The 16,476-nt window shown below is 47.3% G+C and overlaps 1 protein-coding gene and 1 long non-coding RNA gene across 8 annotated transcripts in view; one reads left to right on the forward strand and one right to left on the reverse strand.

Moving 5' to 3' along the window:
* Window positions 1-4,342: 4,342 nt before the first annotated feature.
* Window positions 4,343-14,756, reverse strand: LOC128074666 (uncharacterized). Its single transcript, XR_008203260.1, has 3 exons — window positions 14,442-14,756; window positions 10,149-10,255; window positions 4,343-5,932 (listed from the first exon to the last, which is right to left on the reverse strand). It is a non-coding gene; the product is annotated as an uncharacterized LOC128074666 (long non-coding RNA).
* Window positions 14,757-14,851: 95 nt separating this feature from the next.
* UBAP2 (ubiquitin associated protein 2) overlaps window positions 14,852-16,476 on the forward strand; it is a 127,106-nt gene continuing 125,481 nt past the window's right edge. For 5 of the 7 annotated variants that reach the window (XM_052670640.1, XM_052670641.1, XM_052670643.1 and 2 more), the window contains exon 1: window positions 15,066-15,174. The gene's annotated coding sequence lies outside the window, so the exon portion shown is untranslated. Of the gene's footprint in view, window positions 14,950-15,065; window positions 15,175-16,476 lie in introns of those variants that run through there. The other 2 variants (XM_052670645.1, XM_052670646.1) reach the window with 1 other exon arrangement.

Genomic DNA, 16,476 nt, shown 5'->3' on the forward strand with positions numbered 1-16,476 from the left:
TTAAGTCGTGGTTTGGTGTCTGTCTTTTTGCCCATCAGCTGAGAGGGACTGACCTTGTGATGAACGGGTTTCCCTCACCTGGTGCAAATGTGAAATAAAGCAGGCTTATCTAGACTGTTTGTGGAGCTTGCCTGTCTTTGTTTGATTTCAGGAAACCACGAACAGATTGGCCACCATTCCCTGCATCTCAGCAATGCAGCAGCATCTTACAGCAGGCTAGGCTGGAGCTCTGAGATCTGTTTGTAGAGGTCTGATACCTTTATTTTCCATAAACCAACTTTTCCAGGGTGTCTGAGAGGTTCTTAATTGCTTTGTTGCAAGTGCTGCTATAACTCAGTCACTCACCTTGGGTACAGCTCATTCCCAGGAATGCTGTGTGGTGCAGGCAGAGCTCGCCTTCTGATAGCTCCTGCTGCACAAGCCATATGCACCCTTTCTGGCTTGAAGTCAAGTGAAAACTGCCCACTGTGCACAGCTGGTCACCCCACAGATGCAACCCATGACGTGGCCTCCACTTAAAATAAGTTTCTGAGTGTTGCAATGCCTGCACAGCTTCTCTCAAGGCTCTAAAGCACGTACACCGGGGATTTGTCCATGCTGCATACAAGGAAAGCAGAAATGCAGCCACATCTTTTCTGAAGGGATCTCGTGTGTGCTTTCCCTTGCTTCTGCACTTCATTGTGGTGCGGAGGGGCAAGGAAGGGCACAAGAAAAGAAAAAGCCCAAATAAGCATTTGGTATTTCTCTCAGAACACTTGAGTTTAACAACACGGAGGTGATGCTTATTCATTGCTCAGGAGGTGCCTGTGAAAGGGCTTAATCGGAAACGTTTTCAAAGAGGTCAGGTAGATGTCACTTCCATTCTTTTTTTTCCCCATGTTAATTTTGAAGGACGTAAATTAAATTATCTTTTTACTTACGCTGTGTTTATCAAAATCATGTGGTTTCTTGTAATTTAAAAAAAAAAAAAAAAAAAACCTTGACAGAAAAGAATCTTTACAATTAAAAATTAAATGCCATCTTCTAGTAGCCTCCACTGTCCTGTGGGGAGTGAGAAAGTCTAAGAGTGCACACAGACCCAACACAGGGTTCCAGCACTGGAGGAATGGAAAGTGCAGGCTGCCTGACCACTTCTGGCCTGGAAAAGAAACCAATAAATCAAACACTTGACTACACACAAATTCTGTAGAACCAGAAGAGAGATGTATAAAAACACTTGCAGCATCCAGTGGGATGTCTCTAGTTCTGGATGTTGGTTCTTTGATCTCAGAACAAAAATCTAGGAATCAACTCTTGGTATTTTTAGGATCTGCTTTTTTAGATTCCCTGGTTAACAGGGAAATTTCAGGTGCTGAATTTTAATCTCATTAAACTTGTACTTTTCAAGGCCTCCCACAGACTCAGGGTGTATAAATCACTATGACTCATCCACATAATATTGAAATGGACCAGCCAGAGGTTCACGTGCCTTTCTCTTCTGGTACCTTGATCTATCTCACAAACTCATTGCTGTCTTAGGGCTGGGTGCATGCAATGTCTTTTTCTAACATGGATGTGTTGAAGTTGCAACAGGTTTGTACTCCTAACTTTCTGTGACTTGTTTCATCTGTTTTAGGGCCTGGTGTCGGCACAAATCAATGCCCTGGTTTGTCTTGGAATAAATCTTACCCGTGACTTCTGTCAGTGCTTGCTTGTTAACGTGTGCACAGATGCTGGGTCTTCCCATCACCTGTGAGGTGATGCTTATGATGCACAAACCGCGGGAGGTGTTTTAAAATCTGTGCTGATCACAACTTGTTGCCTGAAGGTAGAATGTCCTACAGTGAGCTATTATCAATGTTTGTTTGTTTGTTTTCTTAAAGCTCCAAAGCTCGGAGGGTGGGGTGGAGATCAGGACATGCTGGCACTTGTTGGCTTTTGTTCTGTATCTAGTTTCTGACGTTAACAACTGCAGTTCTGTCAGCAGAGCTTTTCTCAGCTTTTTGTTTCTGTCATGAGCTGCGTCCAACAGCACTGCTGAACGATCACAGAAGCTGTCAAAGGCAGCAGTAGCAGCTCTCTTCAAATGTTACACTGCGTGTTTTTACCTGCACTGTGAAGCTGTTTGAAGTTATTGATGCAGTTTGCAGTGGGAAACTGCTGAGAGTAGGCAAGAACTACTAGCTTGTCTGCTCATCGACCTCAGTGTTCAGAGTTTCCTTGTACATTTCTTCCTCCTTGAAGTAAGATTTTTTGTTTTCCAAGACAAAGGTGTAATGCATCTGGCTTAATTTTCTAAATTGGCAAATTATATCTTTATTTGTAAAATGACACCTGGAGTTCGAGCTAGGTTTCTGTCTTTTATGCAGATAGAGTGTGATTGATACAAGATGTCTACTCCCAGTTGATCTAATCCTAAAAGCATGGAAACTGGAGCACTTCTTTGCTTCCTGTCACCTTAAATGAGCCCTTATATCCATAACTAACTGAAATACTGAATTCTGTTGATCCATGAGACTACCTTTGTATTTAGAAGCAGCGTGACTAGCTGTCATCCTGTTTATCTTAACACATCATCACAGAGCTCTAAGGTTTGTGCATTTCCCGTTGTAGCTGGTTGTGCCCCCGTGTGAATTTAACCTGGAGTTCTTTAGGTTTATTCACTCTAGAGTTTCTTTGAAATTAAAGCCTCGTTTTTATCACAATTTCCAGTAGAACAGTTTGGTTTCAGCTTATTTAGTGAACTTCAGTGACATCTTCTCACATTTCTTCCTAATTCAAACTAACAGTTTTCAAAGCTGCTTGCCTGGCCTGGAAAATATCAGTTCAGGGTGAGAGGAACCTGTGGCCCGCTGTACAAAGATCTCTCTGTTCTTTTACCACAAACTTCAGTTACTGTCTAGCCAACTCAGATATGCAGGCTCCACTCTTGCAAAGTCTACAGAGACTGAAATTCTCACACCTGTACTTTACAGTGGATGTCAGCAAATCATGAAGTAAATGGAGATGCCCAGCATTGGCGCAACGCTTGTTTAAACTGATCTGTGGTTTTTCGGTTGGCATCACAGCTAAAGATCCTCTGAGCAGAAAGACAGGAGGACGCTTCACTGACTTTGTGATGATTTTTAATCCCATCTAGAACCTTTCTCTGCATGCGTGCATTTAATGGATTATGAAAAAAATCATGCTGTAAGATGAGTTAACTCTAACCCTGTGCTTAAAAGGCAGATTAGCTTTGGCCAGCAGTAATACCCAAGGCTGCTGCACTCAGAGGAGCCAGTGTTTGAGCAGTGGAAGCTGTGAGGTTTTAGTCCATCATTCTTTATGCTTATGTCACTATAGAGATGCTCCCAGAACTTGCAAAGCTACTGCTCTTATCCGCAGATGAGGTGTGAAGATGAGATGGGAAAGAACCTCTGATCAGCCACTCACTTATCTCTCTCCCCACTGATGCAGTGTGCTTGTCTCTTCGTTTTCATGATGATTTAGAGCACTGTGCTTTGCTACCAGCCCCCTCCATGTGCTTCCAGCTGGGATGGAGCAGAAGGGCTAAGCAGAAGCCATCCACATGGCTGTTGCTGATTCAGCACCAGCTGTGTGTGCAGGGCTGTACCAAACCAGCTGGGCCTTCTCTTACAGTGAGGAATAGTGCTAGAAGGCCAGGATGAGAACCTTCTGACGGGCCGTCATCCTATTCAGAATACTTTGTCTCCGTACTCAGTCTCAGCCCTGCTCCCTTGTTGCTGCTCCTCTGGCCTCCAGCAAGTTCTTTGCTGTCTCATGGCATCCTCAGGTAGCAGACCTGCAAGGCTTGGGGCTGCCTCTCCAAGCCTTACTGCAGTTTGAGTCTGTGCTTGGACAACAGTGTGCTGAGTCAGGGCATGTTGCTGTAACCCAGCCCTGATGTTCCCCCCGGCTGGTATCCTCCTCTCAGCCTGAAGGGCTTTGCTCCAAATTCATTCAGTGCCAGCTGTGAAGGACTTGCTGGTTATTTCAATTATTCTTCTCATTTTGGGGTTCACTGCAAAAGTGCAAAATCTTACTGACTTCTCGGCTCTCTCCTGAACATGGTACAGGGGCCCATCCCAATGAGGTATCAGTGTTATTTGTCTCCTTCCAAGGTGCACAGAAACAAGGATCTCCGGAGCCATTTTTATGGAGGAGAAGCAGCTGCATACACACAAATGGAATGCTATCTCTGGACAGAACAGGTGAAGAAGCAGTTTGGGAGTCTAAAATATCAGAACAGAGTAATTGAGGTGTTTTTTATTGCTTCAACAGGAGATTTGTCTTATAATCCACAGAAAGTTGCAGTGCTATCAGGGGGTTCTGTTCATCAGCATAAATTTTGGGTAGCAAAAGGGAGCATGGAGCAGTGCAAGCTGCTGAACTTCCTTGCTATGGAGAGACACTGGAGAAAAGAGACCAGGTTCCATCTGACTTAAATACAGCTTTAAACCGATGCCGCTCCTCCCAAATCAGCACCCCCTCCTACTTTCTCCTCTGTATGGGAATACAAAAGTAGACACAGCAATCTGTGATCCAGTTGATGTGCTTGCAAGTGGAACACAGGATTTTGGAAATGTGAGGACTGAGGTTTCCAGTTGTGAAAGAACTCAGTGTGAATGCAAGAGTTTGGATCTCTGATTATAGCTCTTCTGCCAGCTTGCTGAATACAATCAAGTGCTCAGGAGTCTTCTGAATAAGAAGAATAACAATCATTTTAGGCCACCTCTATGTTGCTTAACCACATGGAGTATGTAACTGTGATTTTTACAGCTTACTTCCCATGCCTCAGTCTCAGCTCTTAATTTGCTTTTGGGGAATGCATTTCCAGATCAAATCAAGAGCTTCATTTTCCATCCTATATTAACCGTGTTACTGTGCTCACATGCCAGAAAGACATTGCTCTTTGAAAAACCGAGTCAGTGTATGTGGCAACGACCCATGCACTTTTTAAATACCTGAGCGTCATTACCCATGATGTAGTCTGACAGATGAATCTTCTACTACTGCTCCATTCTACGGATAACTGTAATTAACTGCAGTTTGTTTTTCCGATACTTGAAGTTGTGTGACCTGAAAATCGGTGAACAAGATGTATTTGTGCATTTTACTGTGGGTATCTCTAAATAAAATGTCGACTTGGCTGACGGCTTCCTTTTTTTGCTAGTCCTTCCATAACAAGTAAACCAAAGGCAGTTTGACAGTGAGCAGACTTGCATTTGTCCTTTTAGCAGTCTGGCATTTATGCAGACATGACTGATTCAAAGGAAGTAGTGAATTAGTTTTTTGGTTTTGTTCCCTCACCCTTCACCAGTGACTGCTCTGACACCCAAGGACAGGTTCTCAGCCTTTTCCACAGTTTAAACATCAGTCACTTTCTGTGTATGGCTGCAGTAACAGTCCTTACTTCCATAGAGGATAAGTGTAAAGGCAGAGCTGCAACTATCAGACCTCAAAACACCTTTCTCTTTTCTTCTGGTACCTCATTTGCTCTGAAGCAACAGTTTCTCCTCAGAGGCACTGGACCATACATGTACCTCTAGGTGGACCAGTGTTGGCTGCATAGCACTAAAGCTTACAGGTGAATCTTGAGCTCCAGAGATGCATCTGTCTCCATGTTTTCATTGCTCAAGAGAGCAGGGTCTCTGTCCAGCCATCCTATTTCTCTGTCTCAGCTTCCCTCCTTAGAACAAGGAAGACTGGTTAGGGAGGAATGTCCTCGGGACATCCTAAGTTCTATGTTGGGAGTTAGAAACTGTGTGCCAAATGCTCCTCCTGCATCCCCATTTTTCTCTCACTTGGCCTTGCCATGAGCTGCTGGTTCCTACAGTAGTTTCTCATGGAAAGACTGAGGCATTATATGCAAGGTATAAGAGACTATACCTCCAGCAGAACCATCTCTGCTTCCTGTCGTACTGTAGTAGGTGTTCCTCAGGCTTGAGGTTACCTGAAAAAGAAAGGTCAAAAGATGTGTATACTGTCACCTACTGAGCCTGTACCAAAACTGTTGGAGATTTGAGGGAAGCAAAAGGAAAAAAAGTCCCGTGTGCTGGATACATGCAGGACACGGTGGATAACAGGTGGCAGGATGAGGCTGGAAAACACTGGTAGCAGGACAGCTTGTGGCTCCTGGCTTGCGCTCTGCCACAGCCATGGCTTTGGATGGGCTCGTGCCAAGCCCTCGGTGTGGAATCTGGAGATGAACTGCTGGTGAGCTGCGTGCTGTCCTTGCACGTCACGTTTCCTCTGAACGGTTGTTACTCAGTGCAGAATGGGCCCCCTGCAGGATAAGGCTTGCGTTTCTACTCCTAAGCCTTAGGAAAGAGAGAGGGTGAAGGGGCAATTACTTTTAGCTACAGAAATGGTCCTTTACAGCTACATCTGGTTCTCCACAAAGTAAACGCAAGAAAGGATTGGAAGTGGCTGAGGACCTCAGGAAGCCCCAGGACTGTCAATACATACAGGCTTTTTCCTAGGCATGTGTCCAGCAACAGATCTCAGCAATGAGCTATCCAAACCTTTTCTCAGCAACTAATTTCAGCATTAGCCTACCTGGCCACATCACCCGGCTTGTGAGTCCCCTTGCTTTCCCATTCACAGTGCAGATGAGAGTTTGTTTTTTGCTGTGATTTCTTTACCCAATGGACATTTTAACTGTTTCATGGCAGTGGCTTTCACTCCTCAGACTGAACAGTCCATGATCCTCCAGCACTTTCTCACAGATCATGCTCAGCATGCACGTGTGTGGCCATCATCATTGCTGGGGTGGAATCAAGAGAACTGTTGCATTCCTTGGCCTGGAGTCTGTGCTGGTCTGCTGTCCATCACGATTTACCATACACTACAAGACCTGTGGCAGTGCACACTGTCCTCCCTTTCAGCACTCAAACTGCTGCCTGCCTCCTTCTAGCAGCCCCGCTGCTGCAGCTTTGTCAGGCTGTCGGTCACCACTCTTCTGCTTGGGTATGTTTTGTTTCTGATCACCGTGGCTCTGTCCGCTCCTGCCAGCTGGTGGCACCGCTGAGCAGAACAAGGAAGCCAGAGCAGAGCAGCGTTGCGGTCATGGCTTCATATTGGCTCTGTTTGGTTCTTCCTAACCATACCTGTACTCATCCTGACTGCTTCTACATGGAGAAGCAGCAGAGTATTTCCCATTGTGAGGTGCTTCCATCGTTCAGTTCAGTAAGTAGATTCATACACAGAGAAATGCCAGGAGCACACTGCTGGTGGTGTTCTCGGGATAAGGGCAGCCCATTCTGTCAGAGGCAAAACGTTAGCAAGTTCACACGTGTTGCATTAGAAAGCAAATAATGTTGTCTTTTGCCTCCCACCTTTCTCAAGCCCCAGCCTCCTCATCTGGAGGAACAAATGTCAGGATGGCTCCAGCCTCTGTCAAGCCTCAATCTCATTTGGGATCAGCTGATCAGCTGCTTGAAAGCACTGCCCTGGACAGCAGTACCTTTCCCTCAGCATTACAGTGCACCATGAGCTGAGAGAAGAAAGAAGAAAAGGTTCTTCTTGGCTTCCGCACAGAGCTACAGTCAAAAGGTCAGCTTGAGAGTTCCTTGGACTGTTTGTGCCCAAGATATGAACAGAGACACAACATGGGTCATGTTCCAGGGATGCTGATGTCTCAGCAGGAAGATTTGCAGCCATCATAATCAGTACCTGATTTGGTGGTTGCTTTTTTTTTCCCCCCCCTGTAAAAATGTGTAATTCCAGGTGTTCCTTCTCTCCCCAGAGCCTCCAACATTACAAGTGCTGGAGGGGATAAGGACTTCTCCATAACAGAAATACTGCAGGTTCTAAACTGAAGAGGATGTGACTAAGGCTGTCTCTGGGGACTCTGCTGGCTCGTGTTCATCTCGTGCACCAGAACTTCCAGGTTCTTCTCTGCCAAGCTGCTATTTGCTTGTCTTTATTATGGGATTCTTCCTTACCAAGTGCAGAACTTCCAGTTTCCCTTTGTTGAACTTCATGATACTGCCATTTCTCCAGTCTGTTGAGGACCCTCTGAATGCACCACAACTCATCCCAGAGTCCCAAGGGAATTAGCTGATGTGGTCACCGAGACACTCTCAATGACATTTGAAAAGTTGTGGCAATCAGGTGAAGTCCCTGATGACTGGAAAAAAAAGCAACATCACACGCACTTTCAAGAAAGGTAAAAAGGATGATGTTGGGACTGGCAAATCTTTTACAGTGAGGGTGGTGAGGCACTGGAACACTTTGCCCAGAGATGTGAATGATGCCCCACCCCTGGAGACTTACAGGGTGAGACTGGATCAAACCTGGGCAACCTGATCTAGCAGTGCATATTCCTGCTCATTGCAGGGGAATTAGACTAAATGACTCTTAAGTGTCCCTTCCAACTCTAAGGATTCTATGATTCTATCATTCTATGCATCACCTGCTCCTCCCACTTTAGTCCAAGCCATGAAAGAAGCCCCATGGGAATATCACCAGTGATCAGTCACCAGCTGGACTTTGTGGTCCTGACCACAACACCTAGAACACACCAATTCTGCCAGTTTTCTGTCCCTGTTTTTGGCTCTGTACAAAGCTCATACTTCATTAATTTTCTATGAGGATGCTACACGAAACATTACTGCAAGCCTTGCTACAGTCAAAGTGAATGACATCCTCTGTTAATTCCTCACTAAGCAGGTCAGTCATTTCACTGTGGAAGACATTCAGATTGATCAGGCATAAATTCCCCACTGTAAACCTCTGATGACACTCTCAATCAACTTTCAGTCCTCCATATGTTGGGAAATGACTTCCAGGACTAGTTCACCTTGGCAGAGACTGAGGTGAGGCTGACCAGCCTGCAATTCCCCACCCTCACTCAAGCTCATTGGTTCTTGCCATTGCCAGTTGCTGGAGCTACAAGTGTTCTTTTTAGAATTCAAAGCATATGACTGACATTTTACTAGAGCTGACAAAAACTGCTGGACATGCTGTACGAAAGGTTCTCCTAAATATAATACAGGATAAAAATATTTGTAATTTGTCCTAAGATGAAATTCAGACAAAAACTACAAATAGAGGTGTGTCCACATTTGTCTTCACAACATGATGTGAGGAGAGGAGAGGAGAGGAGAAGAGAGGAGAGGAGAGGAGAGGAGTGGAGAGGAGAGGAGGAGTTAATTACCAAACAAATATGGGCACATCTCCATCATCTGATGTAAGGGAGGGCTGAGATTCTATCAGGCATCCAGCAGATAATGACAGATGTTTTGTGGGCACTGAAAGAAGCACTGTAGGACATTGTGCAAGGATGGCTGAAAGCCTCTAGCAGATCTTATTGATATGAATGTGGTCTGCTAAATGAACTAGCTTTGCTTCTGTGGGGCACTGCAGCTTTGCTAATCTGCCAGACCAGAATGTCCTCCCATGTAAACAACAGGTGTCTTTGGTTGATAAACTGCGCATTGCTGTAACTTGAACCAAAAATGGAACAGATATATTCTTTTACATTATTCTGCTAGATGAACTGGTATAAGCTACAGCAGCAAAAGGATTTTTGTTTTTTGCTTGTAAGAACTGATTACTTCTTAAAGAACAGTTCCTAGTAATTGTATTAACCCTCCCGTAGATGGTTTTAGAAACATTAACAGGATTATAAAAATAATAGTGTTCCAAGAATATCTGATCCAGTAAGAAGCAGGATGAGAGACCAGTGCAACATCCAGCAGAGCGCACAGCTGCTTGTTACCTTACAGTCTGAGTAGTGAGAAGTTACATCTGACTGTCTGAAATGGTTTCTATCACTAACCCTGGGTGCCTACACCCAAGAGTCCTTTAAAACCTGCCCAGAAAAATGTCTGGCTTCAAGGTGATAATTTTAATCTTGGGAAATTGTAAGAGTCTGGAAGCATGCCAGTGTTTGAGCTGGGCACAGAGTGGTGACCAGACACCTGCAGTCTATTTTCCTTGATGTCACAGGCAAAATAATGGAAATCTAACAAGGTTCTTGATTTATATACAATACATGACTAGACATAAAATTAATCCAAGAAACAGGTTTGTGTGGGGAAAAAAAAAAAGCCTTGTTAAAAAAAGCCTGCTTAATTCTCAGAGATTCTTTGGCTGATAAAGGTAACAGTGTGCATGTCACAGAATTAAACTGGGGAGTATGACAGAATGAACTCAGCACTCACCGTCAGCAGAGCGTGCACTGCACAGAATAACTGCCAACATCTTCCACAAAATGAGCGCTCTGCAGGATCTTCATCAGACCCAGGTTTGTTAAAGTCTCCTCAGTTATCTGGAAGTAAACACAAAGTCACTGCAAATATTTTGTGAAGAAAAAAAAAAAAAAAAGGAGGAAAATAAAATAACAAGGGGGATAATGCAGTACAGAGCAATTCCAGAATTTAGTCTTGTGAAAACACATCATCTAAACACATTACCTGCTTTTGTAGTCAGATGTCAAGGTGAGAACACCTGGACCAAGGGCTACAGGCAGCACCTACAGAAGAGGGTCTATGTCTGGGTATGAAGTGATGCTGAAGGGATGATCAGGCAGCCCAGCATCAATTTGCAGGGTGATGCTGAGATGTGACAGACTAATGCAGCCCATGAATGTCAGGAATTTTAATGACCTGATCTATATGAGAAGCAGACAATTATATCATCACCCTTTCTGCCTTTAATGCCATGAATCAGTGAATGGAATATATACTAGAAGGGCACTGAAAGCTCAGTTACCTTTGCAGAACAAATGTTGTTGAAGCCCTGCTTTGGCATGCACGTTAACACAATCAAACACGCTACCTCCATTTCCTGACATTATCTTTGGAGGCTCACTTCAAATACAAATGCAGCAGCAATCCCTTGTGCACTCAAGGGCATCATCTCTTGACACTCTTTCACTTTGAATTCAAGACTTTCAGTAGTTCCACCCTAATGGGAGAGAATTCCTATTTCTCTACAAACTCACCTGAAATCTGAAAGTCAAACTTGGTTCCTGTACATGAAACCATTTCTCTTACAGAATCTGAGTACAACGGAATCACAATGGCTCTCTGAGGTTACTGGAGTGCCTTCTGACAACAGAGTGCAACTGCTGCAGGTGTCATGGATTAAGGCCTTACAAGCCTTTTCCAGAGAAGAGCAGTGATTTTATTAGAAGGGAGGACCTCCTGCAGCCTGAGGCTGTGAATAATAGGTGCTTTTCACTAATATGTACAAGTCTATGGAGCCAGATGACATGCATCCCAGGGTTCTGATGGAGCCTGCTGGCGTGGTTGCCAAGCCACTCTCCACCATATCTGAAAAGTTGTGGCTGCCAGGGGAAGTGCCCGGGGAAAAAGGGAAACATCGCTTGGAATGGAAGACCTGGGGAGCTACAGGGTGATGAGCTTCACCTCTGTGCCTGATAAGATCATGGATCTAATTCTCCCAGAAGACATGTCAATGCACGTCTGAGATGAGCAGCTGATTCAGCACAGCCAGCACGGCTTCACCTGTGGCAGATCATGCATGATCAATCTGATGGCCATCTGTGATGGAATGGCAGCACCAGAAGACAAAGGAAGGGCAACTGATGTCATCTACCTGGACTTGAGCAAAGCATCTGGCACAGTCCCACACCGTACCCTTACCTCTAAACTGTGAAAAAAAATAAAGGAGGAAAATAAAATAACAAGGGGGATAATGCAGTACAGAGCAATTCCAGAATTTAGTCTCGTGAAAACACACCATCTAAACACATCATCTTCTTTCGTAGTCAGATGTCAAGGTGAGAACACCTGGACCAAGGGCTACAGGCAGCACTGAAAAATATGTGGATTTGAAGAGCTGACTGTGGATAAGGATTAGCCAGAGGGTTGCAGTCAACAGTTCTATGTCCAGGTGGAGACTGGTGACAAGTGGCATCCCTCAGAGTTCCATCTCCAGATCTGTACTCTTCAACATCTTTATCAATGACCTAGATACTGGGATTGAATGCGCCCTTAGCAAGTTTGCTGATTACTCCAAGCTGAATGGTGCGGTTGACATGACAGAAGAAAGGGATGCTATCCAGAGAGATCTGGAAAAGCTTGAAAGTGGGCCTCTGTGAACCTACTGAGGTGCTGCACTTGGGCTAGGGCAATTCCAGACATTAATATAGACTGGGAGAAGAACTCATTGAGTACAGCCCTGCAGAGAAGGACTTGAGGGTACTGGTGAATTCATCATTTCATCCTGAAGATGAAAAGCTGGACACAAGCCAGCAGTGCATGCTTGCAGCCAGTCTCCTTGGCTGCATCAACAGATGGGTGGCCAGTGGGGATTGTCTCTCTCTACTTTGTCCTTCTGAGACCCCATCTGGAGAACTGAATCTATGCCTGGCAAAGCTGTGGAGTAGGTCCAGAGGAGGGCCATGAGGATGCTAAGAGGGCTGGTACACCTCTCCTATGAAGAAAATTTGAGGAAGTTGAGCTTGTTTATTCTAGAGATGAGAAGGCTCCAGGGAGATCTCAGAGTGTTAAGGCCCCGGCACAGGCTGCCCAGAGGAGTTGTGCATGCCCATCTCCGAAGGCATTCAAGGCCAGGTTGAGTGGAGCCCTGGGCAGCCTGGTCTAGTGGGACAACCAGCCAACGGCAGGAATTAGGTGATCTTTAAGGTCCTTTCCAACTCAAGCCATGCTATGATTATTGCCTGTAATGCAGAAGTAGAGCAGACTTCTGAATCAGGAACAGGGTGATATTCTTAATTTTAGCATTTATCCCCCTTAAGTGTTACTGGCCAACACCAACACACTAAAATGATGGTTTTCAGCCAACTATGTAAGGCATCTGCAGTAGGTGACTAAGAAAAACAACCCTGAAGTGAGCTTAAACATATGGTCTGGAGGGATTTGCACCTTCAATGGATTATTCTCTAGTAACGGGGAAAACTGGAAAGGTCACAGAAATGTCAGATAAAGTGCTGACATGAGCAGAAGGTAGTGAATTAAATATCTAAGTAGGGAGGATTTGCCTGCCAAGCCTAGTCAAGCCTTTGTTGTGCTTAATGTAGGTTCTCCATTCCAGATGTGCTGAACAGCTACAGCAAAGGTCTCTGACTGCAGCCTGCATCATTTCATTACTTCAGTTCTCTGGAAGCTTTTGAGCTGAAATGTGCTATTTTCTCTTTTGTAATTATTCCATGTATAGCAGAGAGAAATCCACAAAGTTGGTGGATTTTAATTTATTTATTTATTTATTTTTCTCCCTGGTATCCTTGTTTAATTGTCTCTCATTCCAAGTGTTCCTAAGCTGGATTCTGTGTGATATTTGGCGACACCTTCCAGCTGGCACTGTATCATTTGACAAGAGAATCCCAAGAGTTCTGAGCCTTTGTCGTTGCATGCTACACGTCAAATATCCATACTGATTAGCAAAGGATTGCCAAGTCATGATGAAAGGATGCTAATAATACTGATTAAATCTACACAGATTATGGAGCTGTGGATATGTTTGTCAGAAAGCCTGCAAAACCTTGTTTAGAGCTATAGCCTATTCTCTCCCCCAAAAGTAATAAGATAAAATATCAACAGCTGCCTCCAGAAATCAAAACTATCTGTGCACTGTTTGATCTGAATTTTGATTTTTCTAAAGAACTTGTATCTTATTGGGAAAAGGTGGAAATGGGATGTCTTGCATCTTCCAAGCTGTAGGAACTGTTACAGCTCCTACTCACCTATACAATGGAAATCAAGGATGCAAGCCACTTTTGCCTTTCTGCTCTAAGCTGGAAGGGCAGAAGCACAAACAGCATCGACTATTGTTCAAATATTGCTTATAGGAAAATGTGATTTGATGTGCTCTCTATTTACAAGGAGGCCAAAGGACAAAGGGTGAGCAAACAAGCAAAGGAAACAAGACCACTGAAAATGTCAAAATCATGAGATGTATCATCGGATCTACCAGCAGCTAAACAAACACTCGCCGGTTGTCTTTACCAACCCTGTCCTGTCACCACGGAATCTGCCAGGGGCAGAGGGGCACAGCCAGAACTGCACCAAGTGCTGCCACCCCCTGCTGTGTCAGCCCCGCTGCTCTCCATCAGTCTGTGGCATCCTCTTCCCTTTCCTGCTGGCACTGCAGCATCACTTGGCATGTTGCCTTCTGGGATTCCTCCACATCAGTGGGGTGCCTCCCTGTGTTCAGCCTGGTGAAAGCGCCTAATGATTACAAAATTGATCATAGAAACATAGGGAAACAATTGAGTTGGAAGGAATCTTTAAAGGTCATCTGTTCCAACTCCCCTGCCGTGAGCAGGGACACCCACAGCTCCATCAGATGCTCAGAGCCCTAAAGCCTGACCTGGAGTGTCTGCAGGAACGGGCAGCCTCTTCCACCACCGCACCACCCACAAGTATTAAGGTAAGTGCAGAATTTTCCCACCCGAAGACTGTTCAGGCAGTGCTCTCAGCAAGTACACTGACAGATGCAAATGAGTCTTTGGATTCCGTCTAGGATACCTGACACGTCTGTGACGATGTCTCCAGTACATCGAGTGGAGGAGGAACAGGGCAGCTCTGGGAAACCCAAAGCACAGTCTGGGCGTGAAGCACTGATGGTAATGGACAGAGCCCAGAGACCCACATGGGCATTCGTTCAGTTTTGGGCCACCTGCTTCAAAAAGGCCGTTGGGGCCGTGGAGCAGAGCACGGCGTCCAGAGCAGGCGTGAAGCTGCGGAGAGGCTGGAGCACGAATCGTGTGGGGGGCGGCTTAAGGATCCGAGACTGCTTAGTCTGGAGGAGAGGAAGCCAGGTTCAACAAAACCGCAAGTACTTTAAACACACCGCCCACCTGAGCGCCCCGCCCCGCCCGCCCCTCAGCTCCGGTGGGCGGGCCCGGTCGCCCGCTTCCGGCGAGCGGGGAGGCGGAGCCCCGGTCACGTGAAGGGGAAAGGGCCGGGCTCCCTCGCCCTGCTCACGTGTTGCCGGGGGTAGGCGGAAGGGACGGCGGATGGGCGCGCGCTGGTGGTGCGTGAGGAGCGAGGCGCGGCCACTGCGCGAGGAGAGAGGGGGCGGGGAGGGAGCGAGGAGCCGGCGGGCGGGCGAGCGCGCGTGCGGCGTCGCGCCACGTCACGTGGCGGGGGAGCGGCCTCGCGCGCGCGTGGAGGCGAGGAGGAGGGAGCGGCGCGAGGGGCGGTCACGTGACGCGGGTGGGCGCCGCCGCCGCCGCTGCTTTGTGAGCGCATTGGGCAGGTACGGAGCGGGGGCAGCGCCGTGGGGCGCGGGGTGCCGCGCTGCCCTCCCCCGTTTCCCCTCGGCCCCCCGCTTCGCGTGGGGGATTGTGGGCCCGCCGCCCTCCCCCCCCTTAACCCTCGGCATTCTGGGGCGGCCGTCGCGCGTCCCCCCCTTCCTGCCCCCCCTTCCTCTCTCACCTCTCTTCGCCCTCGCGGCGCCGAGGCCCAACGGCCGCTTTTGTCCGGAGGCGGCCGGGTCCGTCCGTCCGTCCGTCAACGCTGCCGGCGGGGGGGAGACGAGGCCCGGTCGGCTCTGCCCTACTTTTGCCGGCGCCCTCCGCTCCGCGCCGCCCTGCCGCTCCCGGAGCTGCGGCCTGCCCCCCGGTACCGGGCCGCGGGGAGGCGGCGGTCCGGCCCTGAGGTACGCTGCTTCCCGCCTTCCTCGGGGCCGGCCCGACCCGAGCTTAGGGTGGGGGGCGGCTGCGTCCTCAGCTGTATGTGGGGGGCAGGGCTGGACGTCTCCTGTCTGAGCCCCGTACCGGGCTGCGCTTCCGCGCCTTTACGTGGATGGGGTTGCACCGGGTCAGGGACCGGCCCGTCATATGGGGACGGGGCTCCGTGTTACCAGGCCTCTGTCAGCCTGGGCAGCCCCGGCAGGGCTTTGCCACGGAGCTTGAGAGCTTGATCGTGGTGTGTCTAGTGATAATAATAACAATAATAATAAAGTTGTTTGCTGTTGTTGCTGAAGGAAATGACAGCGGGATAGTGAACTGGGAGAAACCCTTCTGGAAGGAGCTGGGTGTAGAGAGGGATCTGGTGCGCCTTGAAGTCACGCTGGATCTGAACTCTGAGATGCAGTGGATGCAGCAGGGCGTGCTGCGTTGCCCACAGTGCTACTTGGTGCCACCTGAGGGTCGCTCAGGTGCTGTGGCTTGCAGCCTTGTGCAGGTGTGCGAAGGCTGAGTGCTCACGGTCCTCTCAGTCGTGTTGGGAGGAGCTTTGTGAAAGTTGTGGCTTTGTGTTGAGCTACGTGTGGAAGCTGACAAGGGCCAAGCATGGCCAAGCCCTAGTTGGCTCAGTTTAAGTGAGGGATAGAGACTTACAATAAAGCAGCATATCAAGGCAGTGCCCTCAGTTGCTGCTGAAATGGAGGGGCTGTCCTGGTGTGTGAGTGGCTTTTTTTTTTTTTTTTTTTTTTCAAGGAGAGAAACTGGAGCTGTGAGTGAAGCAGAGGGAGGGGGAGGATGTGCAGGCCTAGAGCAGCACTTTCCATTGAAAATGGGGCTCTTCACAGAGAACAGCATCAGCTAAGCCTTTGGAA

The sequence above is a fragment of the Tympanuchus pallidicinctus genome, unplaced genomic scaffold (genome assembly GCF_026119805.1).
Source record: "Tympanuchus pallidicinctus isolate F22 unplaced genomic scaffold, pur_lepc_1.0 scaffold9, whole genome shotgun sequence".
Lineage (NCBI taxonomy): Eukaryota > Metazoa > Chordata > Aves > Galliformes > Phasianidae > Tympanuchus > Tympanuchus pallidicinctus.